A 24,017-nucleotide genomic window follows, 5' to 3' on the forward strand; every position below is an offset into this window, starting at 1 on the left:
CTCGGTAATTTATCAGATGGACACCACCTCCACATATATAAATATACTTCATATAAATATATGAAATCAGAGCTCAGCAATCTACAGTCCAAGGGTTACGAAAAGAAACCTGGCTATCTACCGTGCCCAACGTCACAAGGAGAAAGGTACACTTTTAAACAGAGCTATTTTATATTTATGAAAGCCTTGGTCCTGCCCATTTTTCATTCTGCGCAGCAGGGTGTGCAAGCTTGTTTCACCCCTGGACAACTGAAAATAAAGACTACACAAGTAAGGTTAAGTGCTGAACAAAATCCTTCCGAGGGAGCAGTACTAAACCACAAGTCTCCTGCACACTGACTCTCTCACATGCAAGTGTATGTGATAAAGATGGGAGGGACATGGGTGGAAATCTCATGTAGGTGAGAAGTCATGGGCTAAGCATAATCCTCGCCATATTAATGAGGCTTTTAGGGTATGTCTACATTGCAAATGCACACTTGGGGATGGCCCGGGCCAGCTGACTCAGGTTCATGGGGCTCAGGATAAGGGGCTGTTTAACTGCAGTGTAGACGTTCAGGCTTGAGCTGGAGCCCGGGCTTTACGACCCTGCTAGGTGGGCAGGTCCCTACGCAGCCCAAGCCCAAATGTCTACACCACAGTTAAACAGCCCTTTAGCTCAAGCTCCACAAGACAGAATCAGCTGGTGCTGGCCAGCCATGTATGTCTAACTGTAGACATACCCTCAGTTACACATTCCTTCTTAGGCCTTACTCCCAGCAAGCAGCCAGGAGTCATTTGGTAGCTTCATTGCATTTTCATCGATTCGTGCTCATGTGCCCATGTATTTCCTGTCCTCCTCACCATACTTTTATCCAGACTGCTCTCCACCTGCACTGAGAAGGATCAAACCCTAAACATGTTGCAATTCTGAAAAACATGAACAGTTTTACAAAAGGACTTTGAAAAATCAAATAGCTAAGAAGCTAATTTATTTGAGATGGACTTTAGGTCCCTCTAGTGGTTTGGTAGGGGTGAAATTACATAGCAAAACAAGAGAGAAAGGAAAATTATAACATCCAAAAGGCCTACAAGAGACTTCTATCCCACCGACACCAAACCACAGAGTGGCAACACAGCTGCTCCATGGCCATTACTGCAATTGCAACATCACATTCTTCTTCCACCCACCGCAACTTGCAGAGGGTGTAAGCAGCAACTTGTATCCCACTAACGTTTTCTGAGACACCAAAGCCAGATCTAAATCTCAGTTACAACAGTGTAAATCCTGAGTCACTCCACTTCAGTAGTGTTTTACATGAGAGACTTTGGACATTTATGATGCTGGCTTGTAGTGGGTCTTTACAAAATATTCAGTGTTGGCCTAACTGCTCTCATTCAGATCAGTTTCAGTATTGCCAAACATGGAAATATCACAAGTCTGCCTCCTCCCCAAAATCATGAGATGTGTTTAAAAATAATAAGTTGTTTTTAAAGAGTTACATTTTGAGTTCTGCTTATTTCTCTTCTGGCTTTTGAGCCTTTAGAGAGCACTTTGGTCATTTTTCAAACTTTTTTCTACACCCTAAGGGCTAGGAGCTTACCTTTATTTATGTGAGAATCACACCTCTCATTTTAATCACATGATTCCAGGAGCTGGGGCTTTAAGAAAAAACACCAACTGACATAAGACACTCAAAACTCTATAGGAAACACTGTATGAAACAAGTGGCCAGCATAAAATTAAAGATGCAATGTAGGCAATCTGGAGGCATTTCTTATTTTAAAAGAAATCATGATGCAGCCAATTAGTTCATTTTATCATCCATTTATCATTGTGTTATTTGGGGTTATGGTCAATTCATATGTTATTTCATATACAATCAATGTATACTAAATAGATTTAAATTGTAGGATTATAGAAGTATAAGACTGATAAATATATAGGAGCGATGAGCGTATATTAGGTGTGTAAGTAAACCATGACTGGAATGCAAGGCCTACAGCAGGGATCTCAAACTCAAATCACCACGAGGGCCACATCACTGACATCTTTTCATACAAAGATACAAAAGCTCTCCCCATCCTGCTCCTGGCCCTGCCCCCACTCCACCCGTTCCATGAGGCCCCCTCCTGCCCTGCCTCTTCCCACCCCTACCCCGCCCCCCTTCCAACCTCTTCCCCAAAGTCCCCAGCCCAACTCTGCCCCTTCCCTGCCCCTATTCCAACCCCTTCCCCTAATCCCCGCCCTAGCCCTGCCTCTTCTCTGCCTCCTCCCCTGAGCATGTCGCATCCCCACTCCTCCCCCACTCCCTCCTGGAAAGTGCTAAGTGCCGCCAAACAGCTGTTTGGCTGTGGGAAGCGCTGGGAGGTAGGTGGAGGAATGGAGAGGCGGCATGCTCGGGGGGGCGAGGGCGGAGGCAGGGGGTGAGGGGAGCTATGGCAGGCCGCAGGAAATAACTCCGTGGGCCACGTGTTTGAGACCTCTGGCCTACAGGTTGAGACCTGTAAGATCTTAGCGTAGTCATAGTAGGCCATAAGCTGAAGAATGCTTGACATGAGTGGGTGACCTAGGAATAACCCTGTGCCAGTAAGGTCCCAAGATTACTGTAAAAGCTGACCCAATAGGTGATGTTACAGAAAACTAGATTTCAATAAACCACAATGTATGTCTAAGATCCATGAGACACCTGATTGTAACATCACAGAATGTCCTGTCCTGACCACAGGGTACATGTTGTGTGTAGATGCTAATGACAATCAGAGGAACTAAGAAACAAGCAATGAAAAATGGGGCACCACAATATTCATGGAGTGTTGAAGTACAGATAAGGAAAAGAGGGTTGAAACCCTTATGCATATGCATAAGGTGTTACGTGTGGACAGAACAATATAAAAGAGGTTTCCTGGTAGGGTAAAATTGGGAAGTTCTTAAGGGATGACCTCACAGGAAATCCCAGCAGGAACCATCCCTCTATCAATGATTGTCTGTTGAGAGGGACATTGGACCCTAAATATCTTTGAAGATGTGAATATGATCACAGTCTTCATTATTACATGGGTTTTTGTAGGATTTCTATATGCATGGGTAATTGTAACTTTACTTATTGCTGTAATAAAACTTGTGGTACAGATAAGACTTTGTACTTGTGATTGTGTCTGTGGTCACTATCCTTGGTCTTCAGGTATTCCCGGAGTCTCCAAACTTGAGAAAAGCACCAAAGGTGATATTCACTCTGTTGAGCTTGTAACTTTAGCAACAGGAGCTGAACCCATAGTAGTTTAATACAAAATTACAAAATTCAAGTTAAATAAAAAAGGCTACAAGGGATATTTTAATTTAATATTGATGCCATGTTTCAGGGGAGATATAAAAAACCACAACACATGCTACGTAATACATTAAAATGCAACTATAGAGCTCCCGTTTTGCTAAAGCACTTCTCCTAATGTGGGCTGCAGCTCTCACTAATCCCTGCTTTATCACATACACCAGGAACTGTGGGATAGGTACCTCAGGAGACCCATAATGCACTGGTACGATGACAATTAGAGGAAGTGCTGTGTGTGGACACAGTGAAGTGGCTTACATTGACACATAGCAGAGTGACTATGATTTAATAACCGTTGTAAAGGAATCTTGAGAGGCCAAAACTTTTGAGATTATGGGCCTCATTCTCCACTTCCTTACACTTTGTGCAAGTCTTTTACTCCCATGCAAAGATATGCAACATACAAAAGGACTGTCTATACTACAGAGCCTTGGCTGGTATAGCCAGGTAGGCAGAGCTCCCATTAGTGGAGATGCAGAGTAAGCAGATGGAAGTTCTTCTGTCAGCATGACTTTATCACCGCCCCAAATGACTTTACCACCACTATGCTGACAGAAGCACGTTTATGTTGGTACAGTTGCATTTGTCAGCACAGTTATGTCAGCTACCAGCTGTGATTTATTTGGGACCTAACCAAAATAGCTATGCCTGCAAAACTTTGTACTGTAACATGCATTCTGATTTGGCTGCATTTTATACACACACAGTTCAAAAAGAGTTCAAACTTCACAGAAGTGTAAATGACTACACAAAGTATGAGTCAGCAGCAAAGGAAGCTCTCTCTCTCTCTCTTTAATGAATGAACTGTTCCTTATTTTCTCTTTAAAACCTAGTCTACCTTCCCCCCCGTCCCCCCCGGAGGAGTTTTTGAAGTACTCCTTTTCCTGATAACTCGTTACCATCTATTCCACCCCTATTGTTGCCTATGCTTAGATACTAAATATTAAGTTGCTATTAAAGATTAAAGATCATCAGCCTCCTATGGTGCTTTTTTGACACTCCATTCATTTACAAGGACCATAAAACTAACCTAATTAGCCCAGTGTAGCGCAAATCCCAGAGTGACATAGGGCTTATCTACACTATGGCGCCACAGCTACGCTGCTGTAACCCCACAGCATAGATGTACCCGGCAGCAATGGAAGGGGGTTTCCCACCGCTGTAAGAGCTCCATCTCCCCGAGAAACCATAGCTAGGTTGACAGAAGTTTTCCATTGACATAGCTGCATCTACACCAGAGGTTAGGTCATCCTAACTACAGCACTCAGGGCTGTGAATTTTTCATACCCATGAGCAACATAGTTATGTGAATCTAAATATTTTAGAGTAGACTAGGCCATAGTCTCTGTACATCACCTCTCTCCTGAATCCCAGGGTGAAGGAATATCACTGAGGAAAAGGGGCCACAGCATCACTGCAATCTTCAGCTGCTGTAATGGTTTTGAACCCGTAGACCACTGCATGCAATACATAACAGCCCTGAGGCAGCTATAAGTGGTGCCCTAGGCAGAAATAGCCCCAAAACTGGGGGCAGAAAGGCATAAAGGTGGCTTAGGTATATCTTTGCCCCTCACCCCTTCTACAGTCCTTCCCTGAGCACAGCTCAGCTGGAGTGGAGAATCTGGTCCCACATGCCTTAGTTCAAGTAATTCTTTCTTTCAGACAGCAATCTTAATGAGAAACCCCCCGTACTGTAATATTAAATCCATTTATATTTGTATTTTCACAATTACTACATTCTAGGAGAATATTGTTAATGTCACCTGTCTCTAATATGTAAAAAAGTGATTGGTCAATACAATTGTACACATATTTTATTTAAGTTTTAGTGACAATACATAGAGCAGCATAAGGGACTAATGACAGCAATCAATACCAATTAAAATAAGTGTCATTTTCTACAGGGTTCTGGCATTTGTTTGGACTCCAATGGAAACCTAAACCGAACTGAAACATGATGTGGGAAAAGCACATGTAAGGAGTCTGAATGGACCACAGTTAGGTGAAATATACAACATTTTACATTTCTCTTGCACTGATAAGGGAAGAAACGAATCTGTGGGATATCTTGGAAAATGTTGAGTTAGTTGACATTTCAACCTACACAAGATATTTTCTTTTTAAATCACCCATTCAATGACAATGTTTTTGGTCAGTGCCTGTAGCAGTGTATTGTTTGTAACATTCTTTTAAGGACTTCATCTGGAGCCCACTTTGTTTAAAATTATTTCCTTTTGCTTGAGATCTTACACCATACTGTTTTGTATTTTTTCCTGAGTCCCTATGGTCCTTGTTATCTTCATTGCCAATTTCAGATGATGTGTTAAGAGATGCTGTGATAATCACTCTAATTGGAAACCTCCACATGCTGTCAATTATTGTTATTTCTCAAAAGTTAACGACTGTACAGTGATATTTAAAACGAAGATTATTAAAATGATAAAGAGCAGGAAAGAGAAAACTTATTTTAGAAAATATTCTACACAAAATATATACTTATTGCAATATACTTATTGGGCATGGTTTTGCATAATGTCCATCATGAGAGCTTAGGGCCTGATAGAAAACCCACAGAATGGCAATGGAAAGTCCTATTTATTTCAGCAATATGTTCTTCCAAAACATCCAGTTCTTGCCACTGCCATAGACAGGTTATCTGGCTGGATGAATCATTGGTCTGATTCCCTATGACATTTCCTATGGTCGGAAAAGCTAAAACACTGATATTCTACAATGCTGACCACATAGCCATTTCAAGTATGCTGCTTTCTGGTAGTGACAGAACATGAGCATATCCAAAAGACTCTCCTGAAAACCTTTGCTCAATGTGCAACTGCCAGCAAAAGAATAAACAAAATGCTATGGTATATGAAGATTGGGATGGAAAATAACACCAAAAACATTAATCTTACCTTGAATAAAACTGGCCACTTAACAAAACTGGCCACCTAACCTCCAAATGAGTATAGGTGATAATAAAAGGTGTCTAGAGATGGACAACATAAATAATTAGAGGCATGAAAAGACTTCTGCATGAGGGGAGACTGAAACAATTGAGACTTTAGGGAGAAGACAAAAAAAGTAGACTTGATCCAGGTATTGAAAATAATGAATGACAGAGAGAAAGTAAACTGGACTCTCCAGTTTACTCCCTTTCATAATACAAGAAGAAGGGGATTTCTACTGAAACATGACAATTTAAAATGGACACAGTGAAATGCTTTTTATGCCCTGCATAATTGAATGGTGGAACTAATTGCCACCCCATTTTACATATGGGCAACTAAGGCACAGAGAGAGATTAAGGCCTGAATGCACAAAAGGAGGCAGGCGTTGTAATGCTCAGGATGATAATGCATAACTTTTAGGCTGGGAAAATCACTGCAATTCACAAGGCCTGAGTTAAGTGCCTAAATTCCTACACAATGAATAGGGAGAGATCTATGCCTTAGACTGCAATTCACAAAAAACAGTATGCTAAACAGGGAGTCACCTCAATTAGTCAGTGGGAGATGAAAACGAGAGGGGTGAGCGCTAAACCCCACCCCTGTCACTGGGCACCGATATCTGCTTAGCAAGAAATGTGGGGAATCCTTCACTCTCTCCTGTTGGAGCTGTTGCACTGTGAATAAAAAATTAAATAACCAACAGAGCAGGGGGACTGGATCCTGGGTCTCCCAGGTCTCCCTTTCACTCTGGCTCAAATGACTCCTGAGAGAGAAGAGCATAAGAGAGAACACACACATGAGAATGAGTCTTTAGCCTGGTGGTCAGAGCACTCACCCAGGATGTGGAAGACCCAGTTCCCCTGCTTCAGTGATGCTAATTCTTTTTTCACAGCGCAATAGCTTCAGCAAGGGAGACTAAGGGAGCCCCACATCAGAATACCCCACAGCCCAATGGTCATGGCGTGCACCTTAGAGGTGGCAGATCCCTGTTCAACTCCCTTCTCCCCATCAGGTGGAGGGAGGAAAGACTTGAACTGGGGTTTCCCACATCCCACATGAGTGCCCTAACTACTGGGCTAAAAGTTATGAGTGAAGATCTCCTCTTTCCCAACCCTCCTGGGCTGCTTTCTGTGAATTTGCCTGAGGGGCCCAATCCAGTGGGCAAGTTAGATCTCTGAATGACTATCTTCCCCTGGTTTGTGAATTGCTCTGGGACTTAGGCAGGAAATAGGTACCCAGGGTGCCCACAAGGAGGCAGCAGTGTGAATGCCCAGAGGCAGAAACATAGGTGCCTAGAGAACTTTTACTGAAAAAACGTAGGTGCTGAGTAAGTTGCCTACAAGGTTTCAGCAGGAGTTCTGTGCATCACAATAGTCCCAAAACTAAGACTCAGGCACCTAACTCTTTTTGTGCATTCAGTGACTTACCCGGGATCACACAGAATATCTTTAGCACAGCATGAAATTGAACTTGTGTCTCCATGTCCCAGCGAGTGTCCGAACCACTGAACCATCCGCCTTCTCTTATAGCACATACATTAAGTTATGATATAACTTTAAGCATGTAAATATTCCCATTTGAAGTGACTGGGGCTATAGAAGCAATTAAGGACCTGATTTAATCCAGGTCTACAGTCCAGTGTTGCTCCTCACACTCTACCACGACTACACTTTCTGCCCTCAGTAAAAACCTATCTTTATTCACAGCATGTGCCTATTTACGTAATGTGGTTTACCATCCTCTTACTCTGCATTACTGTTAGAAAAAACACAAGAGCCCCATATGGAGATTTTACTCTCCAATCATCTCTCAGTCGCTCTAAGCCTGAGGCTTGTCACTCAACCCTCATAACCAAGTCATATTCATTGTGAGGTAAAAAAGGAAAGAGCTGACTCTTTGTCCAAGTACACTTACAAGCGTACGTTCTCAATGACTTTTCAGCTCAAATGTCCATGTTTTCTTCAAATATGTTCCTCAGAGTAAGCTTGGTCATTTCCTTCAAGAGATCCAAGAACAAAAACCTTGCAAGATTTTATTTAAGAGAAGTCGAAAAATGGCTTGCTGCAGCTGCACTAACTGTAAACCAGGTTTGTGGAGATAGGAAGAAAGCTACAGAACAGGATTTCAAATGGGTGTCTGTAATACGTACATTTTAAAATAACATACTACAAGTTCTATGTCTTGTGCCAAGAATACAGACTGAAGCTGAGAGATTAGAAGCCTGAATGTGTGGCTAAAAATATCAGTACAGATAGGAGGGTATTATAATTCATGAAGCTTCTTTTGAAACAGATGGAGCATACGCAGTATTGGAACTAATTTTTTTGGAAAATACTAAGCCATGCAACTCTAAATTAAAGACTAGGCACAACAATACATGCAACATTTCATTATTTCAGTAATCAGACTTTTTTTGATAGACAAATATAGGAAAGCATTTAAAGCCATTTCTTTAGGAGCTTATCTTTGCTCTCATGAGTAGTCCACAAAGGGCAGTACATCCACAAAGGGCACTTTCGGTGGTGCAGTGCCTAACTTTAGGCATTGCAGCCTGTGTTAAGCAGAAATGAGGCTTTGGCCTAAGTGTAAAGGTGTATGGGAAATGAAGGTTCCTAATGTAAGAAAAGTTAGAGATAAGCTGGAGACAGTAAGATGGGAAAATTGAACTTAGCAAAGCCATGACCCTAGGTTATGTTGTGGCTATATTTTGGTTATAGCTGGTTTTAGAAAGGTTTTTAAAGAGCATTTTTAAGAATTATGAATGTTTAATAAAATGCTATTTATAGGGATAGTATTAGAAGGACAAGGGTGCTGATGTTAATTTAAATAATGTGTTAATATAAAGAACCATCAATGAGGTGGTGGAAATGTGAATATGGTAATTAGTATATTAATTAACATCAAAACTACTACTGATTATAAAAAGAGTAATTTTGTTAAAATTAGAGAGAACGCCAATTAATATCAAAGGGGTACTGTTAGCTTCTAGGTTTAAGTATAACTGTAGTATTGTGTACGTGGTAACTGCATGCCTGTTTGCTTAGCTAATCATTTTTCTTCTGAATAAAGTTTGGTTTTATCATTTGAAGTGTCACCCAGTGGCCATTTACTAAAACAAATTGCTCTCCTATATCCCACATGAGTGCCCCAACTACTGGGCTATAGGGGATTTCAGGGTAGAAGAAGTATCAGAAGGGGAGCCGAGTTAGTCTGGATCTGTAAAAGCAGCAAAGAGTCCTGTGGCACCTTACGGACTAACAGATGTATTGGAGCATAAGCTTTCATGGGTGAATACCCACTTCGTTGGATGGCCCACTAAAGCTTATGCTCCAATACCTCTGTTAGTCTACAAGATGCCACAGGATTCTTTGCCACTAAGGTAGAAGAAGGTTTCCCAGTCTCTCCTGTTGAAGCTGATCAACTTTGTACAATTACTTAAATATTCACTGGAGCAAGGAGACTGGATCCTGGGTCTCCCAGGTGGGTGCACTAACTGAGCTATAGAGCCATTCTCCCTCTCTCACTGGCCCAATGACTATTTCAGTTTTTCATACAAATTGGAACCATTTCAACAGGAGAAAATGAGAACAATTCGCCACAGACAACGCCATAGGTCAGGGAACTCACCCGGGTGGGGGGGGGGGCAAGGAAGGGGACCTGAGTTCAAATCCCTGCTTAGAATTAGGCCCAGGGGGGACTTGAACATAGATTTCTAAGATCCTAGGAGAGTTCCCTGTTCATGAAGGGTATAAAAGCCATCCCATTACCATTGTTTTGTGCAGGGTCCTGTCTGGTAGCTGTTTCTTGACAATACCTACAGATTAGGTCTTTCCAGCCTATCTTGCCTACAAGGCCTAGTTTCAGTAACCTGCTGGGGCTTAGGCATGAGTGAGGTGCTGGAAGTCAGAACTGATATGCTTTGCGTATGCCCACCAGCAGGAATTTAAATGCTTATAGGGTTAGACAGCAACTGAGCTAAATTTTGAACTTACAGGCCTAAAGTGGTAGTTAGCTCCCTAAATGTCCCTAAAATTACACATATGCTTAAGTCTTTGCGGGACCAGGACCTTAATCACCCATTAGCTCCCTTCAAGCATTAACAACTATATTCCTTTTTTTTTTTTTTAAATATTCCCTGACTCAGAACTTGCCTCTCAGCCTTGCAGGGTGATTTAGGGTTTGATCATGAAGGATAATATGATAAAATTTGGAAAGGAAAACTAAATGTTAGTTTGGCAGAAAATCTTGAAAAAGCTTCCTGATAATGAAATTTTTTTGACCGTAAAACAGTCTCTTGTGGGAATTAATAGGAACACCAGCCCCTAGGACAAAGCACTAGGCAGAATAAAATACTGGCATACGTCATACATTGTAGGGAACATTCAGGGCTATGAAATAAACGATGTAATGGGTTTTTCCCATCTGGAATGTCTGTGATGCAGTGATTACCATTCCAAATCTGGCTACAACCTAGTGACACATAAGTATGTGACCCCGCCAAGAGGTATCATAACAGGCATCATGAGAAACCCAGCTACAGCAAAATGAGCAGAATGCCTTTGTTTTAAAGCTATGATAAAAATCCTTAAAGCTAGGGCTGGCGAATCTAGCTAAGGGCAACACTGGGGAGCCTGGAGTCCTCCCTCTGGTCCCTGGATGGGGGTACAAAACTCAGGGCTTTTCCAGACCAGCATTATGGATAAACAAACCAAATTTTCTTCCCACCTGCACTCCAGAGATGAGCTCCCTGATGAGCTCCTACAGCCAGCCTGAGCGGCTCAGCAACTGGTCATTAGTGGGAAAGAGGAAGGAGGAACAGCAGCCTGTGCCATTCCCCTCCCCAGGTCTAAGGACTGAAATAGTCTCTTCCCCCTGTTATCTTCTTCCCCTTCAGCCTTGTGATACAGAAAAGCTGCATAATGGCATCTTTTCCATCCCTCCCCCGAAGAGATACTGAACAGAGAACCACTCCAGGGATATGGTCTATAGCTATAGCCATATAAAGAACAGACCTCCCTTGCATGGGTTCCTAGCACTATGCTCCAGCCAGTTTCCAGGACTGCTGTATCAGGGGGCTACAGATGTGAACCAGATTTGGGCAATAGGGCAACATGAGCTGGTGAAAGGCGATTTGCTCAACCAAACTCATAATTTTGGGGTTTGATTTATCCTACTCATTTACAGCTTGTTCAAGTGGCTCAGAAAGATCCTGCAGAACAGACGCATATCGTCCATTTGCCATTATTGGTGCCATGAAAGGAATCATTCTGTGGCACAGTTAAAGCAAGAGCCTAAATGCTGAAGTGCCAAACTGAAATACCTGCCCAATTTGATAAATCTCTCACCGTTTCAACTATGATCAAACAGTTGGTAACTGAATAAACTACATTAGAAAGAGAATTCTTCCATCTTAAGGTGTTCGGGTCACCCTACAGTATATGTAAGATTCAACTTTTCATTATGGTATTTGGCCTGCAGTTATACCTTTTTCAAAGTTATTTCATCCATTATGAGTCTCCAAAGAAGAATGAAAGCAACATGAGTTGATTTTTGCTCAACTTAATTCTGTAATTAAGTTGAGAAAAATTCTGCTGTTCAATTAAAACAGAAATCTTTTGTGATTAGATTTTTTTTAAGATTTGCCTCTACCTATAGAAAGATGTGAGATATTCCAGCCCATTCAGATTACTCAGTTGCCAAATCAACAAACCATTATTTAATATAGTAAATATAACCCTTTGTGCTACCCTTCAGATTGTCACATGCCTCTTTGCCCTCAGGACACATGGCTGTTAATAAGTATAGCCACTCATGTCTTACTGTTTTCTGTTCACTGAACCATTGCTATCATTCCGGTCCTGATAATTGCTAGGAGCATTTTGCTTACAGACACACTTATTGCATGAATACAACTACTAGTGAGTTGCATCTGAAATATGGATTGGATGACTCATTTGTTTGTGTATTTGTCAGGAACAGTGGCATGAACAGCTTTTCTAGAAACCTCATCATCCAGATAGATATCTTATTCCTTTCAAGGATAAATAATCATTTATGCATTGGGCAAATAATCTGATCTATGGGATATCTGTGATTCAGCAATGACAATGCAGCACCCTGGATTTAAAATAAATAATTCATAACTGGAACTACAAAAAATGCTAGAAAGAGAAAACTAAAGAGAATACACAGATCCCTAGAGAGCATCATAGCATAGCAGATACAAGGAAAAGGAAATGTACATACCAGTAGAGCTGGTCAGAAATTTCAAATGAAAGTTTTCACTGAAATTTCAACCTTTTTTAACACAATAAAAAGAAAGAATTTGGGACAAAAGTATTTCAATTTTAGGGAGATTTCCTATTATTTGAAGTTTGACAGAATTTATTTTTAAATGGCCTGTTGGTTGTCTTCCAATGTTTTTCCTTTGTTTTGGTTTTCGCATTGCCAGCTTTGACTGGTCAGCTGAGTCACATGATGATAACATTTTCAAAAATTAAAACATTCATTTTTGAAAGTTTCTCATTTTGAAAAAATCATTTTTGTTTAGGAAAAAACAAAATAGGATAGGAAGCTGGCTAGATTGTCGGGCTCAATGGGTAGTGATCAATGGCTCCATGTCTAGTTGGCAGCTGGTATCAAGTGGAGTGCCCCAAGGGTCGGTCCTGGGGCTGGTTTTGTTCAATATCTTCATAAATGATCTGGAGGATGGTGTGGATTGCACCCTCAGCAAGTTTGCAGATGACACTAAACTGGGAGGAGAGGTAGATATGCTGGAGGGTAGGGATAGGATACAGAGGGCCCTAGACAAATTGGAGGATTGGGCCAAAAGAAATCTGATGAGGTTCAACAAGGACAAGTGCAGAGTCCTGCACCTAGGACGGAAGAATCCAATGCACCGCTACAGACTAGGGACCGAATGGCTCGGCAGCAGTTCTGCAGAAAATGACCGAGGGGTTACAGTGGACCAGAAGCTGGATATGAGTCAACAGTGTGCCCTTGTTGCCAAGAAGGCCAATGGCATTTTGGGATGTATAAGTAGGGGCATTGCCAGCAGATCGAGGGACGTGATTGTTCCCCTCTATTCGACACTGGTGAGGCCTCATCTGGAGTACTGTGTCCAGTTTTGGGCCCCACACTACAAGAAGGATGTGGAAAAATTGGAAAGAGTCTAGCGGAGGGCGACAAAAATGATTAGGGGACTGGAACACATGACTTATGAGGAGAGGCTGAGGGAACTGGGATTGTTTAGTCTACGGAAGAGAAGAATGAGGGGGGATTTGATAGCTGCTTTCAACTACCTGAAAGGGGGTTCCAAAGAGGATGGCTCTAGACTGTTCTCAGTGGTAGCAGATGACAGAACAAGGAGTAATGGTCTCAAGTTGCAGCGGAGGAGATTTAGGTTGGATATTAGGAGAAACTTTTTCACTAGGAGGGTGGTGAAACACTGGAATGTGTTACCTAGGGAGGTGGTGGAATCTCCTTCCTTAGAAATTTTTAAGGTCAGGCTTGACAAAGCCCTGGCTGGGATGATTTAATTGGGGCTCGGTCCTGCTTTGAGCAAGGGGTTGGACTAGATGACCTCCTGAGGTCCCTTCCAACCCTGATATTCTATGATTCTATGAAAAAAAGGAGAAAATAAAGAAGTAAACTATAATGAAAACACTGAATTTGCTAACATTTCCACAGGCTGGTTTTTTGCTTCGTTTATGTTTGTTTTTATTATTATTATTACTCAGTCAACATTAATTAGCAGTGACACATTCTTCCCAACATACTGGGTGACTTCCTGACCCCAGTGAAGTCAACAGAGTCAGGATTTTAATCATTGCTTTTTCATTGCACACTGGAGGAGTTATGTGTTATGCTTCACAAGTCCCAGAAGTATTTTAAAAGCAGTATACCATGGAGGCATGACCAACTCAGTGCCCAGCAAGATGAACTGATCTTCTAAGAGCCCTGGGAGATTTTTTTCTCAAGCTGCTTGAAACTTCAATAAATTCGAAAGAAGCAGAGTAGAGTAAGTGTATGGACTATATATTCTGAAACTTCCAGTTATTGGTAAGTAACATTCCATTCTCCTTTCTGATCAGTTCAGCACTGTAATTAAACATGTGACCATCCTCACTGAATCAGTGGAGCTATTGTTATTACTTGTATTGCCATATGCCTCAATCATGGAACAGGACCCCATTGTGCTAGCCACTGTACAAACCCAGAACCAAAAGACGGTCCTGCCCCAATCTAAGTATTGTAGTCTGTAATCTAAGCATAAAATAGGACACAGTAGATGGATACATACAGACCATGAGAGAGTAACAAGACAATATCAGTCAGCATGATCAGCTGTGGTATCAGTGCACCAGCAGTCTACTGACGTGCTTAAAGTTAGGTATGTGTTTAAATACCTTGCTGAATCGGGACCATCTCGATTGGCCTTCCCAGAGCCATAAAAGGAATCCTGTACTTCCTGATTCCTACTCCAGTGCTTAAATCGCAAGACAACACCTCTCAAGGGGGAAAAAAAGGAATCAGCTATTGATAAAATCTTACTTTAATGAGCAGTCTGTACGCTTCCTCAAATATTGTTGCATACAAAATTGCCACATGCTTTACCAAGTGAGAATCTTTTTGCCCACAGACAGAAGAATTTACTGCATCTTGTTTGTTGGAAAAGAGCAATATGCCTAGGACAGACATGGCACAAGCAGACATTTCTCCTTTACACCTGCTCCTCTGGTTGCTCTCTTTACCAGAAGTTCACTTGCAGCATCTAGTATAATTTGTTTGTCCTGTCACTTGGTGCTGCCTCTGTTAAATTAAGACATTTTTTGTAGGTTCCATGTCAGTGCTGTAGGAAAAGATTCTCATTTCCCCAGGCCTTGTTTCCCCCATTTATCCTGGGAGGAATTCACTCCTATGCTGCAGCCATTATGAGCCAATGGAACATACACAAGGGGGAGAGCCCTGGTACCAGAACTGCAAGTGTTCTAGGGTGCACCAGGGACAAGAAGGCTCATCATGGAGCAATCTTTTCCCTGGCTACTCTTCAATTGCAGCAAGTCCTACAGGAACCATTGCAATCATGCCTCAGGTTAGGATAGTCCTTGCGGCTGGTGTATCCTGCTCTGAGAATGTAACTGGTCCTCTACAGGCCCACGATCGGGGATGCACAAGCCACATCCTTTCTGGTCCTGCATCAGATAGGAGAATGAATTCAGCCCTCTCTATTCCTTGTGTAACCCTTCTGCCAGGTGGAGCCAGCAGCAACAAGGGCCGGGTTCAGTATCTAGGGGTTCTGTTTCAACACTACAACACAAAACCGGCTCAAGCCCCAACCCAGTGACCTGGGACAATTACACATCACCCCCTGGGTGCCTCTAAGGTGCCACTGCCCATTTGTGTGTGTGACAATTAGTACTGCCCAGTCTCCCAAATTTACTGGGAGCTTTCACACCCTACATCTGCCTATCCCCCAACCAGCAATAAATCCTGTCCCCCACCAGTACAGCCACAGCCCCCTCAGTTTGGCGCCCACACCATCAGTTCAGCCCCCAACTCCCATTCCCATCAGGCCAGCCTCATTCAGTTCAACACACCCAGCCTCACCACTGCTCCTCCTAGGGTTCTTCATACCTGCCCCCCATAGGCCGGGGGGTAGGGGTAGCTCAGGGGATCTTTATTCCCCTCTACCTCTTCCTAGACAGCTGCTAGAGGCAGGAGGAGCAGAGGTACCAACTTGGCTGTCTTTCTCACAGAAGAGTGGGAGGAGGGAATGGTGCCACACTGGGTTCCAGACTCTTTGCTCAGGGGAGAGACTCTGCTGGCTTCCAACAGGGTTGAACTTTGCAAGGAAGCTGGAGCTTCTCCCATCATCACAAGATGGGCTCCAAAACCCTTTGAAATTCCATCACTTGTGATGGAGTCCCCAGAGTCGGCAATACAGTATCAGGGTAAAGAGAATTTATCCCTTAGTTCCAGCTTCCCCACCCCTCCACTGCTTCCTTTTTGTTAACTGGTCCATTGCTCCAAAGTCATCTTTGTTAGGGTTGAGAAAATTCAAAACTGCATCAACTAAAAGCAAAGTTTTACCATTTTTGTGCAGTCAGATAAGACAATTCACCAATTTTTCTTTGCATGTGGAGCTTTGCCCCACATATTTTACACACCCCAGTTATGGTTTTTATTCAGTGGGAAAGTGAAAGATGCTGTTCCTCCTTTTAAGAGTAATTAATGATCAGCCAGTCAGAATTCCCCAGTGTTCCTCAGCCCTTATTTTGCTAAGAGGACCAAAGATGCAAGTTTTAAAGCAGTGTGGGGTGGGGTTGTCCAGATTGGCTGTTTATGGCTTCTGTCGTGATGATCTGGCTAGATTTGGTTTTGATGTTGATGTAAAAGCAATATGTGTCAACTCCCAACAACAAACAGCTGGGATCAAAATTGTTAGAATAATAATATTCCATATGCCTGTTATGCTTCATGGAGTCAGGGGTGAAAGTAGCTTAAAGGACTTACCAGTACGCCGGAATCCTGAGCGGGGGCGTAGCCTCAATGGAAGGGGCATGGCCTCAACCGGAAGAGGTGGGGCCTTTAAATCACCCCCAGAGCTGCAGAGGCGGCTGGGAGCTCAGGGATGATTTAAAGGGCCCGGGGCTCCAGCCACCACTACCACAGTGGAGCTCCAGGCCTTTTAAATCACTGCCCGAGCCTGGCTGCCGGAGCCCCGGGGTAGCAGTGGCAGTGCTCAGGCGGTGCTTTAAAGGGCCTGGGGCTCCTGCAGCTGTGGGGAGCCCTGACCCTTTAAACCACCGCCTTAGCCCCACTGCCTGAGCCCCAGGGTAGTGGCGGCAGGGCTCCAGCGGAGATTTAAAGGGCCCAGGGCTCCTCGCAGCGGCTGGAGCCCTGGGCCCTTTAAATCACCACCAGAGCTCTGCCACCACTACCCCAGAGCTCTGGCAGCTGGGCTCAGGAGGCGATTTAAAGGATCTGGGGCTCCGGCTGCTGCCCTGGGCCCTTTAAATCGCCAGCCTGGGGAAGCCGGTCCAGTCCGGCACAGTGTACCGGCTCTTGTTGGTACGCTGTACCAGACTGGACCAGCTTACTTTCACCTCTGCATGGAGTGATGGGTATGGGAGTTAAAGGGGGAAAGATAAAATGGTTTTTAACTATTCTCTTATTTTCAAAAGTGTACTAAACAAAAATCTCAGGCTTTAGGTGCAACTGTACTCCAAGCAGGAACTTTTTTTCCCCACTTCAATCCTTGTCCCCCAGAGGATGGTGTTCTGTGGGTGCCAGAGCCAAACTAGCAGATGTAAGCTGGATCCACTGACTTTGTAATCTTATTGAAATTGATTTGGGACCTTTCATCCAGCTCCTGTTTCAGACCTTTCAGCAATAGTTCAGTTACGAAGAGACCAGCTGCTTCCTTGGAGGGGCAGAGCACAACTGCTGAGCTGCAAAGTGCCTGTAGTGTGTCTCCAGTCAGTGTTTTAGAAAGCAATTACCACATCCCCTGACAGCCTAGGCATGGTACTCTGCAGTACTTGAGAAATGGCCAGGATGCCTCTAATTGAACTATGACTTACAACAGTGTGGGCTCATAAGAAATTGGAGAAGCAAGAGATATGAATAGTCTAGAAAAACTGAAGAAAAAGAAAAATGTTTAAAACAAATCAGACATTCAGAATAACAGAAAAAGGTGTTTATAACCTTTCCCGTAGCATTTCATTATGAACTATTTTTCAAAGTGGAAACATCCTTCGGCATAACCACCCCTCTTCACATAATGGTTTTAGAAAGGATTTTTGAAATTAAATAGCAATACGCCTCCTCAGCATAGGTATTAATAGGTTATTAGTGAACTTAGAGCTGAAGAAGCAGTTTATCTTTGCCTTGTGCTTGACCACACATAAAGGGTGCACCAACAACTTACTAACACATACTGAGCCAAACTCAGAGGTGGTGGGTAACTTACATATTGGTAATTGTGTGTGAGGCTATAAATGTTTAGGAGTCAAAATTACTCTAACATACACTTTGTTTGGTGGGAGGGAGGGCAGAAAAAGGTGCAAGTTATTCTAATTTACACGCATCTCTGAATTTAGCCCGGTTCATGCTCATTGCTATATTAGCTAAGAAGAAGCTACAGTCATTTTTATTTCCCAGATGGAATGTTCTATTTCAATAAGTGAATTAGGTGTGCTCTCACTTTTGAAATGATATATGATTTACAAGTTACCTAACAGCCAAGATATGTTATCCAGTGTAAAAGTATTGATTTGTTCTGTTCTCACATCTGTTCCACTCACAAGATGACATTGTAATACTGTACGAAATAACACTTAAGACTTCAGACAGTTGGATCCATACAGGCATCCCTGTGTTTGAGTGATGCTCCCAAGTCAGCCCCAACACAGAATTTGCTCACAGAAAACCAATTGCAGGATCAGAATTTAAGAATTTATATCAATGAATGATCACTGGGAATATTTTAAGAGTATTTTTGTTAATAGATTGCTAGCATCAATAGTACAAGAATTAACTAACATTTGTGTGTCATGCATTTGTGAAGTGCCTTTCTATTATAATGAGACTTCATGCAAAAACTGTACCAGAGCATTTACTATACCACTAGATGGTGCACTAATAGTGGTTATACACATCATGCAGTTATGAGATCTTTCATCAGGCATAATATGAAATATTACTTATTTGTATATGTACATACTAACAGAGATTTGTAATAGTGTAGGCCAATAGTACTGAGGAATAGTAGTTTAATATTCTTAATTTGTAAGATTTTACTATCACAAATAAAACACAGCTCTTGTGAGGTAGTATCACAAATGTCTCTGGCTCTAACATGGCACCATTTACCTTCCTCTTGTTTTTGATCCTATCATAAAACCACACACAGCCTTCATGTTTTTGAGTCTAAAGATCAGCGAGATTCATAGAGTACTTAATCTAAGAATAAGTGGGTAAATTAAAAAAAATTACCACAAGGCAACTGAATTAAGCCCATGTCATAAAAGATTTTGTTGGAAAGTGTGACGACAACATTGCTAACAATCAGAGTCTATTACAGCACATTCATATAGCAGAGCATGGGTTCTAACAGAGTATTATTAGTGAATCAGGATAAACTTTGATACTCAAGATTGCACTCAGCATCTTCCCCATTTTATTGTCTTTTGAATTCATATATATGCAGCAGCTCCAGAGAATCATATAAAGTAGAGGGGGGCATGGTGCCCTCCCCAATCATACCACCATCCCCACCCCCCACCTGTCCTTCCTCTTCCCCTCTCGGCTGCATCTCATCCTACCAGTTGCCTAACCCCCCCACACCCCACACACACACACCCCATGAGCCTTTATGCCCCACCCCTCCCAGGAACCTCAGCCCTCGAGGGACCCCCCCTTACTGTCCCTTCCCAAGAACCCCTGCTTCTCCCACCCTGCTCCTTACCTTATCCTACCTCCCTGCTGGCAAGCCTCACCCTGGGGTGACAATTCTGACCAGCTTCACAGCCAGTCCCCACTGCTGACAGGAGCCTCTGTGGTTTTTGCACCTGGCAGGTGAGAGTCTGGCACTTAGCACACTGCAAACACTGTAACTTTAGAGGCGGTGTGACACCATGATGTGTTTGGTCACACTGCCACTCACTCAAATTTGGCCCCACCATTATGATCATCACTTGACTGGCATTGGGACTCCACATGCTAAGCCACAAAGCCACATTATAACCTGACCAGGCCAAAAAGCATTTGGGCCATGGCCCTTGTGGCCCACCGTGGCTCTGCAGCCTATGAAATGTATATTTGGGTTGTGTACAGTATACATGTTTAATCTAATAATTGTATTCCTCCAGGGACTTGGAAGACCTCTCAAGTGGGCCCTCAGTTCTGCCATCTCCTCCCAACCAGGTGGCCCGGACTTCTATTCAAGTTATTTGAATAGTATTTCTATTTTCATTCTGTCCTCAGTGAATGTAGTATAAGTCTCCTGCTCTTCTCATAGCCTAGCTTATAAGGTTAAACAAGTATATTTTGATTCACAATAGCACAAAAGGTTAAATATTGTTACCCTTTTTGGCCCATGTCGTTGGCCAATATTTGGGATCTTCCGAGTTGTTTCTGCTAGGAGGAAAAATTAATGATAGAGTCAAATATCATTTCATGAGTGCAATCCTACTTGGTTACAAAGAATGTGTGCAAAGTCCTGTTCTCCTGAACACAGCAGGATCAAATGTTAGGAGGCAGTTTTCTTGCTCACAATTCTAAGCCTTTCTTTCCAGCCAGCACTCTGCCCGAAATGCTCTCTCTTGGCTTTCTCTGAGAGCCACACCGCCAGTACTTCTCTGGCTGTCTCCTCACTTTCTAGCTCACACACAGCTCCACCAATTAATCCCCAGCCCTTGCTTTTGTTATCAGTCCCCAGGGAAACCACTTAGCCTGCATGGCCCAGCCTCTGCCCAGGCCTTGGGTGGTTGTTTCCATTGTTTCATCTGTCAGTAAACAAAGGTGTTGTTGTAGCCATGTAGTTCACAGGATATTAGAGAGACAAGAAGGGTGAGATAATATCTTTTATTGGACCAACTGCTGTTGGTAAGAGAGACAAGTTTTTGAGCTTACACAGCACTCTTCTTCAAGTCTGGGAAACTAACTCAAAGTCTCACTGCTAAGTACAAGGTTTGCTAAACAATCTGTTCAGTTCAAGCCTTGTATTTAGCAGTGACACTTTGAGTTAGGAAACATCTACACTGGCAAAGTTACAGCACTGGAATTTACAACGCCTCTCAGAGAGCACCAAAGGAAAACTGCTGTTGTGTGTTCACACTGACAGCTGCCTGTGCAATAGCGTGTTCACACTTGCGATGCTATTCGTAGTGGTCAGCTATCACACAGAGCACCTCTTTCTCTTTTGCCGCTAAGACTTGTGGGAAGGTGGAAGAGGTCACAGGGCACCCTGTGTCCTGTCCCAATGCCCCATGATGCATTGCTTCACATCCCACCGATCCCTGTGCTTCTGTCCATATTTGGCGCCACCTTTCAATAGTTTGTGTACTGCGCGCCCTGCCCTGCCTCTTTCTGGCTGCAGGAATGGATCCCAAGCTGTTGACAAGAATGCTGTTTGCACTGACCAACATGTCACGAGTGGCAGTGGAGTTATTCCTTAAACTACAAAGGCAAGAGGAATGCGACATTGATCTCGCCACGCATAGTAGCTGTGACACGAGAATGCTTGTAGCATTCACGGAGGTGCTGACCATAGTGGAACGCAACTTTTGGGCTTGGAAACAAGCATTGAGTGGTGGGATCATATCGTAATGCACTTCTGGGATGACGAGCAGTGGCTGCAGAACTTTCGCATGAGGAAAGCCACATTCTGGAACTGTGTGAGGAGCTCGCCCCAGCCCTGCAGCTCAAGGACATGAGAATGAGAGCTGCCCTGTCGCTGGAGAAGCGCGTGGCGATTGCACTGCGGAAGCTGGCTACCTCAGACTTCTACCGATCGGTCGCTAAACAGTTTGGAGTGGGAAAGTCAACCGTTGGAGTTGTGTTGATGGAAGTGTGCAGGGCCATTAATCGCATCCTGCTCCGAAAGACCGTGACTCTGAGCAACGTGCATGAGATTGTGGATGGCTTTGCAGAAATGGACTTCCCTAACTGCGGAGGGGCGATACATGGCACGCGCATTCCAATTCTGGCACCAGACTACCTAGCCACCAAGTACATTAATCGCAAGGGGTATTTCTCTATTATTACCTGGAGCATGTCTGCTTGGCACTCCATAACTGTTAAGAGCTGCTCTGTGGCTTTTCTCTGGTGTGTCGCCTTCTCCTTTTGTTCCCTCTTCTCATTGTCCTACCACTCCTTCAAATTCCTTTTTCTCGGTGGCGGAGTGCATCATAACCTCATGCATAAAGTCCTCCTTAGTTTTTCTTGGACGCTTCCTAACTCTTTAAAAAAAAGGAGGACTTGTGGCACCTTAGAGACTAACAAATTTATTTGAGCATAAGCTTTTGTGAGCTACAGCTCACTTCATTGGTGAGCTGTAGCTCACAAAAGCTTATGCTCAAATAAATTTGTTAGTCTCTAAGGTGCCACAAATCCTCCTTTTCTTTTTTGCGGATACAGACTAACACGGCTGCTACTCTAAAACCCATCTAATTCCTAATTTTTTGCAACCATTCTGCTGCCAATCACAAAGAGGGAGGCTACGCTCCCAAGGTCATCTCTGTGAAGTTTAAATACAACATTTTACAGAGCAGTATTGTTTGCAACAGAGACAACACTGTTTCAGTGCTTTAAAACACAGCCAATACTCACACACCTGTCACTAACTGGCTGACCCCAGGCAAGCACACATAAGCCACAAGACCCCCAATATAGTGAGTAGCCACAGGGACAGGATACATCACTGTTCTCTGACCCTGCTGTACACTGGGCACATGGCTCTTGGGCACTTAGGGAGAGCCAGCACTGTAGGGTGGGTCTGATAATCATTCCTGTCCCCACACTTTCCACAGGAGGTGATCATTATGGAAGATATCTCGCTGCTGAGGGTGAGCAGGGAATCAAGGGAGGGTCTTCTCCAAGCCTGCGGCTTGCGCCCTGGCCGCTATGCGGCTAGCCTGTGCGCAGCTATGGTTCCCTTCCCATGACAGAACATTGGTGCGGGAAAATTACCCTTAATGGGGCAAGAAACAAAGCAGCTCTGCTGAGGAACCTGCGGGAGCAGATTGCCCAGTATCTCCACGATAGTTTCCTGGAGATCTGAGGGAGATTCCCGCAAAGTGAGGGCGTGTATCAATGGCCTGTTCCGCCGCTCAAACTAGGCATGAGGTGGGAGACAAGTCTGCTTTCTGCAACCCTCCTGCCCCTAACAACTCACTTCAGCAATTCCCCAAATCAGATCCACTTACCAGGGGCTTCCACTCCTGTTTGCGCTTCACCAAGATCTGACTGCTGTGACAGGCTAGGCTCCTCCAGGGTAAAAAAGAGCTCCCTGCTGCATGCATCTCTGGTCTCTGAGTCATCCTCTGCCTCTGGTTCCCCCTCCCCCTTTTCATCCAAGATTGCCTCCTCCTGGCTCAGTCCACTCTCAACTGGCATATGAGCCAACGAAGTATCCACAGGGGCCTTTGCAGAGGAGATGGGGTCACCACCAAGTATCATGTCCAGCTCTTTGTAGAACCAGCAGCTCATGGGCACAGCACCGGAGAGGCAGTTTGCCTTCCACGCCCTGTGGTAGGTGTTCTGCAGCTCCTTCACTTTGACCCTGCACTGCAATGTGTCCTGTTCATGGCCCCTTTCTATCATGCATCTAGAAATCTGTCCATAGGTATCATAATTCTGATGGTTGGAGTGCAGCTGTGACTGCACTGCCTCCTCTCCCCAAATGCTGATGAGGTCCAGCAGCTCGGCATTGCTCCAAACGGGGGATCGCCTCAAAAGCTTGTTTCTCACCAACAGAAGTTGGTCCAGTAAAAGATATTACCTCACCCACCTTGACTCAGTAAACAAAGGCATATTTACTTGTTCCCTCAGTTTAACCTGAAGGGAATGTGGTTAGAATACCTATCAGTTTCATGCAGTGTAGCTGTAGCTCTGTTGGTCCCAGGATATTAGAGAGACATGGTGGATGAGGTAATATCTTTTATTAGAGCACCTTCTGTGGGTGAGAGAACCACACAGAACTTTTCTTCAGGTTTCTGATTGCTCTAGTTCAACAGTTCTCAAACTGTGGATT

The 24,017-nt window shown here is 43.6% G+C and overlaps 1 long non-coding RNA gene across 1 annotated transcript; it reads right to left on the reverse strand.

Moving 5' to 3' along the window:
* Positions 1–1,583: 1,583 nt before the first annotated feature.
* Positions 1,584–23,237, reverse strand: LOC144930217 (uncharacterized). Its single transcript, XR_013635361.1, has 3 exons — positions 23,191–23,237; positions 20,349–20,401; positions 1,584–1,641 (listed from the first exon to the last, which is right to left on the reverse strand). It is a non-coding gene; the product is annotated as an uncharacterized LOC144930217 (long non-coding RNA).
* Between the last annotated feature and the right edge of the window lie 780 nt (positions 23,238–24,017).

Source organism: Lepidochelys kempii, chromosome 1, assembly GCF_965140285.1.
Source record: "Lepidochelys kempii isolate rLepKem1 chromosome 1, rLepKem1.hap1, whole genome shotgun sequence".
Lineage (NCBI taxonomy): Eukaryota > Metazoa > Chordata > Testudines > Cheloniidae > Lepidochelys > Lepidochelys kempii.